This window comes from Patiria miniata, unplaced genomic scaffold (assembly GCF_015706575.1).
Source record: "Patiria miniata isolate m_02_andy unplaced genomic scaffold, ASM1570657v1 HiC_scaffold_10, whole genome shotgun sequence".
Taxonomy (NCBI): Eukaryota; Metazoa; Echinodermata; class Asteroidea; order Valvatida; family Asterinidae; genus Patiria; species Patiria miniata.
Window position 1 is genome coordinate 17,297,602 of NW_024037048.1, and position 13,912 is coordinate 17,311,513.

Genomic DNA, 13,912 nt, shown 5'->3' on the forward strand with positions numbered 1-13,912 from the left:
AGTTGACCGCACCTACCCCAATTAAGAACCCAGTATCAATGCACACATATAGTGGTGTTCCCTAACGTGGCGCACTGCGACGTTTCTCCTGACTTTCCTCATGCACGGTTGCAAAACTTCTTTGTTGATAAACTTCGAATTCATTCAGTTATTACTGGTACTTTTTCAATAGTATTTGTCATTTAAATTCTGTAAACAATTTCACTGTCATACAATTCTGAACAAAACTTAAAAACGGTGGCGTCCGGAAATTGGGCCAAAAATCAGCTCAGTGTTCCCTAACACAGCGCACTTGCGTAAATCTTGGAAAATTCCAGGTTAACACTAAAAAAGTTATTTAAAGTTAGCAAATTTTTAATTAATAAATAAATATATCTCTACTTTACCCAACTAGAAGTATGTCAGAAAATTATTTTCTTCTTTTTGGGTGAGTATATCAGTGGTGAGTTGAAGGTAAATTGTTTCCCGATGATAATTTGAGTTAGAAATATGATTCGTGTTTGTAACTTCAGCGACTGCCCTTCAGGAAAATCAAGTTTGGATTGATTTGGGGGTCAAAAGGTCAAAGGTCAACGTCATTGGTCAAGGTATAGGTCATTCCATTGACCAGTGTTAACTATTCTACTACATGTACTTGTAATTTTGCACCTTATATCAACAAACTCAGGCCGAGGGGTTTCAACAGCACCGCTATATTTTTTAGGAAAGTTGCAGTAATGTTTATTGATTCATTTTATTTCATCAACAGCTTTGAAAATGGAGTTGAGGCCAGACAGACAGGGGGCATAGGACTGCATATTTGCTCTCAGGTCATTTTATCTAATGCATTTAATGTTAGACACTATTCGTTTTTGAACTTTTCTCCAAAAACCTGACAATATTTATTGCCAATCACCCTCTATTATTCAGGACCATTTTTTTTTTGGAATTATTCTTGACCATTCTCTTTATTTGGTGAAAAATTTTGACCATCGTCTGACTAGAGGCGTTTGCATGTTGATATTAGTGCTCAGGCATCAAATTACGTCAGGAATCGACCACTAGTCTCGCCCCAACTTGCTCAACATAGTTGTTTCTGTGGCATGGTTTAGCTGTATTGGCCCTTTTTAGAGGGAAAAAAGTAGTGCAGGTGGGAAAATTATCAGAAAAACTAAGATGACATTTTTGTATGTTTACGTTTCTAGAGTTACTTCTACAACGACGATAGGTTCAACTACAACTATGCGCAGGCCAAAGCCACAGCAGGCAACTACAAGGAAGCAGAGGAGGTAGGTTGGACTCCCGGACCCAATTTTTTTTGTTGCGCCCTCAATAGTTGGCCAGTCATGGCGCAGTGACTCGTCATGGTGCCTGAACTAGTCATGGCGCCTTTCATTTGCAAACATCAAAAACCAAAACTACCAAGTTATTATGAAATACCTGACTGTTAGTGAATAAAAGTCTCAAGCATCCTGTGAAATCACGGCACCTGGTGTGCTGTCATTTTCAAGAAAAGTGGAATTTCCACCGATGGTCGATCCTGTTTGAGAGAGAAGCCCAACTTTCTGTCTGTTCTCATCCATATACTGTTGCCGTATACCTAGATGTAGAACTAAAAGATATTCCAATAGCTTATTTTCCCACGTGCTGCATCTCTTTGGAATTCCTTGCCTGGTGCTTATTTCCCTCCAACCTATGATCTGTCCTGATTCAAGAGGAGGGTTCGAGTCCAGCCTGGGGTCATGGTGCGTGTGCCCTTGGGCAAGGCACTTTGTTACTCATTGCTTCTCCCCACCCGGGAGTAATAGGCTATCAGCTTTGGTCCAAAAAATGGGCCACCAGTACCAGACGATCAAAAAGAGCAATGCTCATAGCGATTTTTTGAAAGGCACATCTAGAGTTGGAGAATGTGTGATAGCTTTGCAGTGTGAGTGGTGGCAGTGTTATCACTTTTGATTTATGTTTTCAAAATTGCCGTCAATATGCTTGAACCGGATAAATTATATGTGGTAACAAGCATGTTTTAGCCACCATTTAAAAAAAGAAAATAGGGATAGCACCCAAAAAGCTGCCACCGCTGCAATGCTGTCACATATTTTCTGACTAGAGGGGTGCATGACCTTGCCGAAAATCACAATGAGCATTATTGCCCTCATTTGATACTGACCAAACCCCCACACTGATGGCTTATAAGTGGGTGCCTATGAGGGCAGAGATGGTGTGGTTGATTTAGCTGCTTTGCTCCGACTTGTAGCCCTCTATCTGGAATGGCTTGTAGCCTTGTTCAGGGCAAATAGGCATAAAAAACAAGTCTAAAACCCGGATGGGGATCTTTCTGTGCCTCCTAGACCACTGTTTTGGTGGGAACACTTGGTTTTACCATGATTTAATTGGAGTGGGTTTCGTTTCTCTTGTTTTCCAGATTTTTGTGCTCATTCAGAGTGAGAAGATCAAGAATGACTACACGTGTCTCTGGTTGGCAAGATGCTGTGAGTATTACCGTCAATTGTGAATGACGTTTCCTCTTCCAACTTCCAAGTTGCTAATTATGGGAATGAATCCACCTGTAAAGCCTCAACTCATAATGTATTGACCACTCACAATTGTGACTGCACAACCAAATGTCCAACTCAAGTCACGACACGTCGCGTGCATGCATTTCATGTACTGCTGGAAAATCCAGAGTGGCATTAGGGAGATGCACATGTTGCCCATGTGTGAGGTAGACTGAAGGGTCTCTAACAATGACATAACCAGCATGCAATCATCGCCCTGATCGTATATTAAGGATGTGACTTTGCGTTTCCTTTTGTAAACGTTAAGCAAATATTTTAAGAACCGTTTTAAACGTTTAGCCATTGACAGTGGCTTTTGCTTACCCATTATGTCTGATCTGCAGACCGGCGTGATTGACATGATAAATCAACAATGGTTGACATAGTAAATAGCAGGCAGTCGTTGATAAAGTAAAAATGTAACTACGTGTTCCCCAAATGTAATCAAGTACTACGGTGCTTCTAAGGTTTTGTAAATTAAGGAGGATTTGAAAACAACGTTAATTATTTGTGCTATGTGTGGTTATCTCCAAGGAAGATCGCGTATAAGCAGAACTCCCTTTTCTATAATTCTTGTTTTGAGAAATTTGTAAACGGATTTAGAAGTTTTTCCGTTTAAACGTGTAAACTTCACATCTTAGTCGTACATTTGCCATGTTGGATTTGTTCTATCACATTTTAAGCAGATTGTACGACAGAAATTTGCTACATTGAAAATCCCTCTTGGCTCCCAAATATTGTACACAGTTACACTGAGCATTGTTGGCCGAAAATTGTTAAAACGAGCATCCACTGAACCGAACATCTTTTGTGGACCCCAATGTGTTTTCTTACAGCAGTATCCTATGTATTTATAACCTTTCGTTGTGTTGTTTTCGTTGTTCAGACATCATGAATCGTAAGGCCAGACTAGCCTGGGAGTTGTACCTTAAGATGGAGACGTCTGGCGAATCGTTCAGCCTGCTGTAGCTCATTGCCAACGACGGCTACAAGGTAAAACATATCATCCCCTATTTTTGTCCGTTGTATGTTTGGTCAAGATTTTGGTATTAGCCCCAAATTAGTATCCAGTCACTCAATCTCAACCTGCAACCGATTTCACGAAACAAATTTGTCACTTCGTCCAAACGCAAATCGTAGAGGAGACATAAATCTAAATATAACACATGTGTAGAAAAGAATGCAGTATCCAGACGCTACTTCAGCAGTTGTGTACAAAGTCTATGGAGAGTCAAGAAAACTTTCCAAGTATATCCGAACAAAATTCCCATGGAGATTTAATATGTTTGTGAAACATTTTTGCAATGACTGATCTTTATTGAGATGATCATGCGTGAAGACAAAAGTGGCGTCAGGTTGCAACTTTGTTTCCCACGTGTAAAATCAACAAGAATAAGTGACGTCGAATCCTTGTCGAAACGAAAAAAAACAAAACTGATTTGTTGCACATTTACCACTTTGTGTCATTAGCTTGCATAATGAAGGATGCACTTTTTTGTCGCAAACTTTGGTAAGCATGTAGAGGGCATAATAAAATATAAGAATAGCCAAAAAACCCAAACTGCTTAAAATGTTGATTTGGGACAAATTCATCACTTTGTCAACACGGTAGCGATATGATCGAAACTTCAGGCTTTTCGTTCGAACTTCTGATGTTTTTTGCTCGACCTCAAAATATAATTGTCACGGTCTCTCGATCCTAAAATCTCATCTTTTCTGTCGGTAGATGGCCAGTTCTACTATGCGACCAAGGCTTTCGATGTCCTGGAAAGATTGGACCACAATCCTGAATACTGGGAAGGCAAGCGAGGGGCGTGCGTGGGCGTATTCCAGCAGATCATAGCTGGCCATGAACCAAGGTGGGTGTCATCTCTGTCAATCAGCAGTGCACACTGACCAATCAGATCTCAACCTTTGGTCAGGTGACTACAGTACATCAATCAAACAGTGCACACTGCAGATCCCAACTTATGGTCAGGTGACGGTCAGGTGACCACAGTACATCATCAAACAGTGTGCACTGACCAATTACATCTCAATAAGTATATCACTCCGGTGCTCTACCAACTGAGCTATCCAGCCCAATGTTGGCGGTTCCCTAATTGTCAATGTCTCTGTCAAAGGGGTGCTAGTCAGAAGCCCTCAACCCGCATATGCCATGCAGCCAGGGATCACGCCCAAAGTCACGATGCAGACCTGGCAAATATCAAACGGGGATCACTCAGAGAGGATACGGCTTTTTATTACAAATTTTCATGAATACTTCGCAACTTCTTAGCCCTCTAGTTCAAATTCATTGAATTTTTCCTTTTTCCCCCTAAATTCTATAAACAGCTTTCATTTTCACTATTAGGTTTTGCCCTTCACCGACTTATAAACACTGTATACTCAGTGCATTACCTCCCGAGTGAAAGTTGGAAAAAATCACTCGGTTGGGACTCGAACCCATGACCTCCTGCTTTCTAGTGCAGACATCTTACCACTGGACCACCGAGCTTACAGAATTGGTTGCCTTGCCAGCCAACCAACCCCGTAAGCTCGATGGTCGAGTCGTGGGTTCGAATCCCACCCAAGTGGTTATTTTTCCAACTTTCACTCGGGAGGTAACACACTGAGTATACAGTGTTTATACGTCGATGAAGGGCAAATCCTAATATTGATTTACATCACCCCGACGCTAAGTCCATCTTGTTAATAGCTTTCATTTTCATGTGCACAAAACCCAGTGAAGTTCAAGCCACTAGATTTTTGTCATTTTTTTCCTCTACAGAGAAACCTGCGAGACATCCTCCAAATCTTGCGCAACACCGGTAACCCGCAGGTGGAATACATCATCCGTGTCATGAAGAAGTGGGCCAAGGACAACAGGGTACCAGTTTCCTGAGGTGGTCCCTATCCTATAGTCTTGAGATTGTTTAAATTTGTACATTCCAAAAACCCCTGCTTGCAAAGGGATTTTCCAAAAATAAAATAATGGAACGATACTGTTGATTAGGGGTGATTTAATTATTCTTGACGCATGGGAAATTTGTCTTGGAATATTTCTCTATTTAGCTTTGGCAAGATGGTTATGCAGGAGAAAACAACAGTTCTGGAGAGAGGCTGGTCTCTCATGGCATAAACAAAGTAGGCTTGCCTAGTTAAGCTGGACTCTGTGACTCAGTCAGTGACTCAGTCAACAACTCAGTGACTCGATCAGCGACTCCATGATTCAGTCAGATTCAGTCAGTGACTCAGTCAGTGACTCAGTCAACAACTCAGTGACTCGATCAGCGACTCCATGATTCAGTCAGATTCGGTCAGTGACTCAAGTCAGCGACTCAGTGACTCGATCAGCGACTCCATGATTCAGTCAGATTCGGTCAGTGACTCAGTCAGTGACTCAGTCAACAACTCAGTGACTCGATCAGCGACTCCATGATTCAGTCAGATTCAGTCAGTGACTCAGTCAGTGACTCAGTGAGCGACTCAGTGACTCGATCAGCGACTCAGTGAATCAGTCAGTGACTCAGTCATTGATTCGGTCAGCGACTCGGTTAAGGAATCACTCAGTGACTCATTGAGCGACTCAGTGGCTGTCATCAACTCAGTGACTTGGTCAGTGACTCATCGCGCAGTCAGTGATTCGGTCAGTGACTCGGTCAGTCAGTGATAATAGTGACTGACTCGATCAGTTAATACTCAGTGACTCGTTCAGACAGTCAGTCAGGCAGCATTGAAATGTTCATCATAATTGTGAAGGTTCACGTCACAAATGTTGCTTACATGTAGGACAACTCTGCAAGTTTGTTTTCTTGGAGTTGCTGGGGCCTGTTTAGAGACAACCCAACGGCATGAGAATGGGCCAGGAATGGTTATTCAAGAAGGGGGGTAGTCATCTGTACGTAATGTAATTATACTTATTAATGGTTTATATTGATATGAATATACATGTACAAGTTTTCAGAGCACGTTTGTCAGGCAATTTGGGTGTAAGGTCCAGAAGGCATGAAACAAATTGAAGATGAGTGATTTGATCTGGGCCCAATTACATAGCGCTGCTTAGCACACAATTTCTGCCAGCAGAGCCTCTCCGTCTATCTATCACATTGTCAATACTATATTTTTTTCATGTACAATATTGGGAAAGAATGTTGCAACCTGATGCTGCTTTTTCTTCATATCATCTCAATGAAGTCATTCATTGCAAAAATGATGATAAGACATGAATCTGGGACTGAGAAATACTTCAGAGAAAATTGTCTTGACGCTCCATAGACTTTGCACACAACCGCTGAAGTGGCGTCAGGTTGCAACATTCTTTTCCAATATTGTGTGATATTCTGACTTCATTTCTTTATTTCATCTGTAAAAACATTAAATGTTATACTGCCTTTCTTTAAAGGGAAGATACAACATTTGCAAACATCACAAAACGAAATGATCAAATTATCGCGAAATACCTTACTGGATTGTTGGGGAATGACAGTCTAAAGCATCCTGTAAAACCGTGGTGTGCTGACATTTTTAAGAAAAATTGTACTTTTCCAACGCTGGAGAAAACTGGCTATTTTTCAAAAATTGCTCCGAATTTTTCATAATTAGTTATTCCGCATTTTCTTTGCAATTGATTACACACCTGTGAAGAGGTACAAGTCTGTTCTCTGACCTTACAATTCCCCAAAGTCTATTAATTGCTCTGTTTTATCTTATGAGTGGGGTCACCAGACTGCAAATACATGATTGGTTTTCTTGGTTTTTCTAGCATCTACAAACCCAAATGTGAAAAAAAGTCATTTTAACAATATTTGCTATAACATACTAATCCTCCAAATCCATTTATTTCTGAAAATTGCAGCAAAAGAAAATGTTGTACAAATTTAAGTCCGATAAATCATATCTTGCAGTGTAAATATTGTGTAGGCGAATTTTAAAAGTAAATGTGTACTTAAAAGATTGTTGGAATGCTGTGCATAGTTCTTTGAATAAAGGGATATTAAATCATCACAATAAATAAAAGTGAAAAAAATACCTGTTTGTTATTGATTTGTTTGTTTTCTTGGTAGTTTGTTTGGGATTCTGAAAACAAAACTTCAGTTTATTTAAAAGATAAGTTCAGTAAATTTATGTCTGGGCATGGAGCTATAAAAAGTTGGGAATGTAAAAAAAAGAAAGAATAATATAATTATGGTGGGACTCGAACCTGAGTCGCCTGATTGAGAGTCCTACGCCGGTCCACAAGACCATTAACGCACTCGAATGTTATACTAGTTCTGCTTAATTACAATTGTAAGATAGGCTTATCGTGGCTTTTCACGTACACGCCCACGCACGCTTAGACGTAAAACACAGTCTGACGATGTAAAACATTCGTTTGATTTTGGGTGTAGCTGTTCTAATTGATCTAAATTTAATTGGAAAAGTGTAAAGGGTGTCAACTGAACTAAAATCCTGAAATTCAATGAAATAAAACTCGTACAATCCTTGGTTTCGGTACGAAACACGTGTTCAACGGATGCAGAGAAGCCTATTTCTTTTGTTAAATTCCTTTGTTGAATCTGGAGTTAACAATAAAATGTTTCCATTGAGGCGAAAGGATTAAACGCCGCGATCTTTTTTTCACGCTTGAGTGCATCTGAATGGGGAATATTGAAGCGGAAAAACACGATTTACAGCACTTAGGCAGCATTTTATCCCACATAATGATACCTTTTGAAGAGGAAATTGCATACTGAATACATCTATAGTTTTAAAATGCAAAAATTCGCCGTATTTAAAAAGTCGACGAAATTTTTTTGGAAAAATTTCACCAAAACTTTCCTCATCCTAACGTAGGCGGCGCTATATATATTTCATTCTCAGTGCGCGCATTGTTATCACGCTAGCCCCCGCCCCATCTATACACCCGTTATTCACTGTCCCCACCACCAGGGGGTGGGTGGGGGGACAAACAAAATATATTTATTAAAAGTCGTAAGTGGAGAAATGTTTTTTACAAAAGGGGCTATAAATCGTGCATGTATACAAAACAGGCAGCCAGCCCCGCCCCCATCCCCTTGCAATGCTATACACACACGCTAATGCGCTAGCCAACTCTGGATACGGTGCACGTGCGAGAATGAATATATATATATAGCGCCGCCTACGTTAGGATGAGGAAAGTTTCAGTAAAATTTTTCCAAAAATATTACCTCGACTTTTTAAATACGGCGAATTTTTGAATTTTGAAACTACAGTTGTATTCAGTATGCAATTTCCTCTTCAAAAAGTATCATTATGCGGGATAAAATGCTGCCTAAGTGCTGTAAATCATGTTTTTCCGCTTCAATATTCCCCATTCAGAAGCACTCAAGCGTGAAAAAAGATCGCGGCGTTTAATCCTTTCGCCTCAATGGAAACATTTTATTGTTAACTCCAGATTCAACAAAGGAATTTAACAAAAGAAATGGGCTTCTCTGCATCCGTTGAACACGTGTGTTTCGTACTGAAACCAAAGATTGTACGAGTTTTATTTCATTGAATTTCAGGATTTTAGTTCAGTTGACACCCTTTACCCTTTTCTAATTAAATTTAGATCAATTAGAACAGCTACACCCAAAATCAAACGACTGTTTTACATCGTCAGACTGTGTTTTACGTCTAAGCGTGCATGGGCGTCAACGTGAAAAGCCACGATAAGCCTATCTTACAATTGTAATTAAGCAGAACTAGTATAACATTCGAGTGCGTTAATGGTCTTGTGGACCGGCGTAGGACTCTCAATCAGGCGACTCAGGTTCGAGTCCCACATTATTTTATTGTTACTTAATTTTCTTCCCTTTTTTTTTTTTTTACATTCCCGAGACATAAATTGACTGAACTTATGTTAGAAAAATTGAAGTGTTGTTTTCAGAATAAAATAGAATTAAAAATATAAAATATTCTTTTTTTATATTGGGGTTTATTCCTCCATGATTGGATCAAGAAATTCAAAACTATGGGAGAGACAAGTTTGGAAATAACACAGTGTTTCCTGAAAAGCAGTTGAAATTTTATTTCTTTCAACTCCAAAATAACAGTCTATATGAATTTAACTTAACACAGAGTTATCACTGACTATGGTATTCTCGAACTAGTTGCAGAGCATTTTGTTACACAAAATAAAAAAAATCATATTTAACCAAAACATTTCACGCATGTCAGTAAATGCATGCGTACAGTTTTACAAACAAATGATAAGGACTAGTAACTGGGTTTTGGCATTAAAAATGACTCATTGTCCAAAGTCAAGTATTTTTTTCAAAATCAAAAAAATATATAATTAATATTCTCCGGAAATGTAGTGTGTTAAAGCGCTCGAGATACTTGCGATCTTGAGTCAACTTTCATGACAAAAAGCAATGCAATCGGTTTCGAGAAGATAACTCAAGAAGTACTTGGTGCATTAATTTGAAATATTGCATAACGATTCAACCTGATATATGTATCAAATCTCTTGAATTTGGATATCAATTGTTGACCAATAATAAAAATATACACAAGACAATGTGGCATGTAAGCGCGCAAAATACCAGGCGAATTTGAGTCAATATGTTTATGGAACAAAAACAACACACTCGTTGTTGAGACGACTTTTGCTTGTTGTATTGGACTGAAATCAAATCTCCTGATAAGTTATCATACACAACACATCACTTGCGAATTTGGATAGAAACCGTCAAAAATATAATTAATATACTCCGGAAATGTAGTGTGTTAAAGAACTAGCTAGCTACAAATAACTGGAGATTTTAGTCAACTTTCATGACACAAAAACAACACACTCGGGGTTCCAGAAGCCACTCAAGAAATACATATTTGCATGAAATCGACATTTAATAAATTGATTAAACATACAGATGATTGAACAAATCTGTTGAATTTAGTGAGGAATCGTCAAACCGAGAGCGTTTTTGTGTCATGAACTTGAGGCATGGTTTTTCGTGTTGACAATACTTTTGTACTTACGTACACAGTACAGTGGTGACCAATAGCGCGCCCTCTTGTGAAAGAAAAATGAAAATGACATAAATTGGCGGGATTTTCTCCGTGTTTCCCCAGTACATTATTTTGGTTATATTGTTTTTATTGTCGGACGATCCCACTCCAAATTCAATAGATTTGTGATATATGTTACCTTTAATCACAATACGAAATATCGATTCAATGCAACACGCATTTCTTGAGTTATCGTCTGGAAAACGAGTGTGTTGTTTTTGAACTATGAAAGTTGCATTCCTGCTTTCAGTTTAAAGACAGAACATTCTTTACGATGGTGACCACTATTTGTGTAGCGCGCCCTCTCTTGAAAGAAAATTAAGTTTAGTTAAATTTGGCAGATTGTTCTCCGTTTTTGACATAAATCGGTAAAATAAATTCTAATCTTAGAATTAAGTGTAGAAATTAAGTATTTTTGTGTTGATTTACGCTGGTCGTCTCACCGAAAGTTCATTATTTTCGTTTGCAGATATTTCATTTTTTTGGCCTTGTTTAAGTAAAAAAAATTCAGTTTAACCCCTAGCATTTGCTTTTGTTTATAATTTTGGGTAAAAACGGGAATAGTGAAACTTGGGACTTTCAACAAGTTTGAATTTGGTGTTAAAAATAAACAAACTGAGGTTATGATCTTCGTTCATAATGGAAATACATGTAGGTTATTTCAATTTCACCGGAAGGCAACTGATCCCACCCAGCAATAATAATAAACTGATCCACTTAAACCCCGCCCCATGATATTCTGACCAATCACAGCCGTGATTTAATGCGGTCTGACACGCGTGCATTTGCGTACGACGCGCGCGTCTTGAACACGCATTGCAGCATTGGTTGAGTGGGTCACGTGTTGTTGCTGCTCACATGGCAGTGGGCGCGGCTTAATGACTCGGTTTGCTACATCCACGATCACCATTTACAAAGGAATTTATTTTCATTTACAAGTAAGGTTTAAAATTCAAAAACATAAAGGGAATTTTCTCCTTTGTAATGATTCACAAAGTTTAATCAACTTTCAACTGAAGAAACCCAATAGTTTTCAATATTATACAACAAATTAAAATCAATAATTAAAATTACAAAATGAAAATGTTTCCAGATGGTTTTCTCTGAAACCTTCGCATTTTTACATGTGCTTCCAAAACCCATTTAAATCCAACAGGGTGCAGTTGACCAATGAACTGACTAGGAAGTCGAGAACCAGTGTTAGCGATTACACAGTCCTCCAAAACCAGCGTCAAATTGGGACGAGCCAATCCATGTACAACATGAAAACAAAATCTGGACAATTCCTTTTCTTAATTTTCATTTTCATATTAGGGTCACATCAAATGAAAAAAAAATATATAAACATGAAAAAGAAGTAGTCAACAAAATACTAAAATGAAACATAAACACTCAAATTAGTCGACCACACATTAATTTCTAATCATTGGATTCTCATTGTTTCAAGTCACTATGTAACATTTTTGATGTAAGAGACAATACATGTAAAGTACACATGTACAAAATTATTTACTACGTAGCCGTGCCGACATTTATATGAATCTTCGAGAATGAAAAATTTGACATGTTTACAAAGAAGATTTAACTGTCACTGAAATTATTATTAGAACCCAACAAATCTCAACAAGTTTTTGTTGAAGGACACATTAGGGTTTGAATCCAGCTGCTGGCCATATGCTGTGTCCTTGGGCAAGCCACTTTACCCCACTTGCCTCTCTCCACCCAGGAGTATAAATGGTTCCAGCATTAGCTGGGGAGTAACCTGCGATGGACTGGCATCTCATCCAGGGGGAGTAGAAATATTCTCGTTTCATGCCACTGAAACTGGAGATAAATGCCAGCCTGATGGGCCACATTGGCTTGTGACAGACTGAACTTACATCAAGGTACATGCATCATGGGTAGTTATGCATAATTGTTAGGAACTTACAAGTTAGGGATCTCTTATACACGCACACCTTGCAGAAAAACTGCAAAAACATTCTTATTTTTAAGTTCGACAAATCACTCTTTCGCCCACTAAAAGTAGGCACCAGATCATTCAGAGTGAAAAAAAAATACACTTAGATTGAAAAAAAAAGTTTGAATAGATTTTTCTCTGTTAGAGTCTCAGGTGTAAAGAAAAGAAAAGAAATTTCACTCCGAGAGAAATATGGGAAAGACTGTTGCATCCTGATGTCATTTTTTCCTCATATATTATCTCAATGAATTAGTCACTGCAAAAATGTCGAAAAGACATGAATCTGGGACTGAGAAACGTGAGTCCAATTTTGTTAGAAAGTGGTCTTAGACTCTCCATAGACTTTGTGCATAGCCAAAGAAGTAGCGTCTGGATACTGCATTCTTTCCAAAAGCGTACCATTACTACTACCTTGGGTTTTAATCTCGGGTTAAACACGTTTTCTCACAAATGCCATCCAGAAAAGAAAAAATAGGGATTGATTTCCCCACTGCCTTTATACATTGAGTGTCAACTGTACATAAAGTTCAGGGATATAACTACACAAGTAAAAAAAAAAGATACTAGTAAAATAAAGACCATCAATCTCGACTTGAGACAGTTTTAGCTTCAACCCAAAATATAAAGTACTTTTCTTATTAAGACAAACATATCAATGCAAGATTGAACTGGCAACTCTCAAATGAAATGCCCAAAGTTCAACCCTGTCTAGTCGACACAAAAGTTTGCTCTATAATCTCTGAAATCTGGACATCTATGATAACTTTCCCACTCTTTTCCCTATCAGACATTGTAGTGTGAACCATTCTCCACAGCTAAGTTCTGTACAAAAATAGGTTATTTATTTATATATGATACATAAACTACGTCTACCGAAACAGAAAACAATTCTAATTTTCTCTACGATTGAAAAAAACAAACACCACAATGATCAGTTGCTTGTTAAGATTTCCGTTATAAAATAGATAAAAGGTACGCAAGGATTATTTTAGCTCCATTTATACATAATATTCCAGTAATGTAACATTCGGTATTTGTATCATTATGATATAATGAATTACAATATCAAGAAATTATTCTTAAATTGTTCAGTTCCTGTGTGTTAAGGAGCGTCTTTAAAATTGGAATAATTAGCCATGTCTGAATTACTGGGCTACGACTACGGCTTGATATTACACATGAGCCATAGCTGAGTAATTCAGACACGGCTATCCTTGTTCTGTATCAAACAAATTACATGGCAATGCAAATGCTAGTTCCTGATGGCAACCTAGTATTTTCCCCATTGTGCTGCAAACGGTACCAGACTACTCTTGAGCAAGCCTTGACCAAGGCTGTGTTCATATTACTTGACTACGGCTTGCAATCACACACGTCTATGGAAAGCGGCTGAGGTCACTTCCCATAGACTCCTGTACTTCCT

At 38.5% G+C, this 13,912-nt stretch overlaps 1 long non-coding RNA gene across 1 annotated transcript; it reads left to right on the forward strand.

Moving 5' to 3' along the window:
* The first annotated feature begins 3,492 nt into the window (after positions 1–3,492).
* On the forward strand, positions 3,493–4,393 carry LOC119734013. Its single transcript, XR_005272008.1, has 2 exons — positions 3,493–3,527; positions 4,261–4,393. It is a non-coding gene; the product is annotated as an uncharacterized LOC119734013 (long non-coding RNA).
* The last annotated feature ends 9,519 nt before the right edge of the window (positions 4,394–13,912 follow it).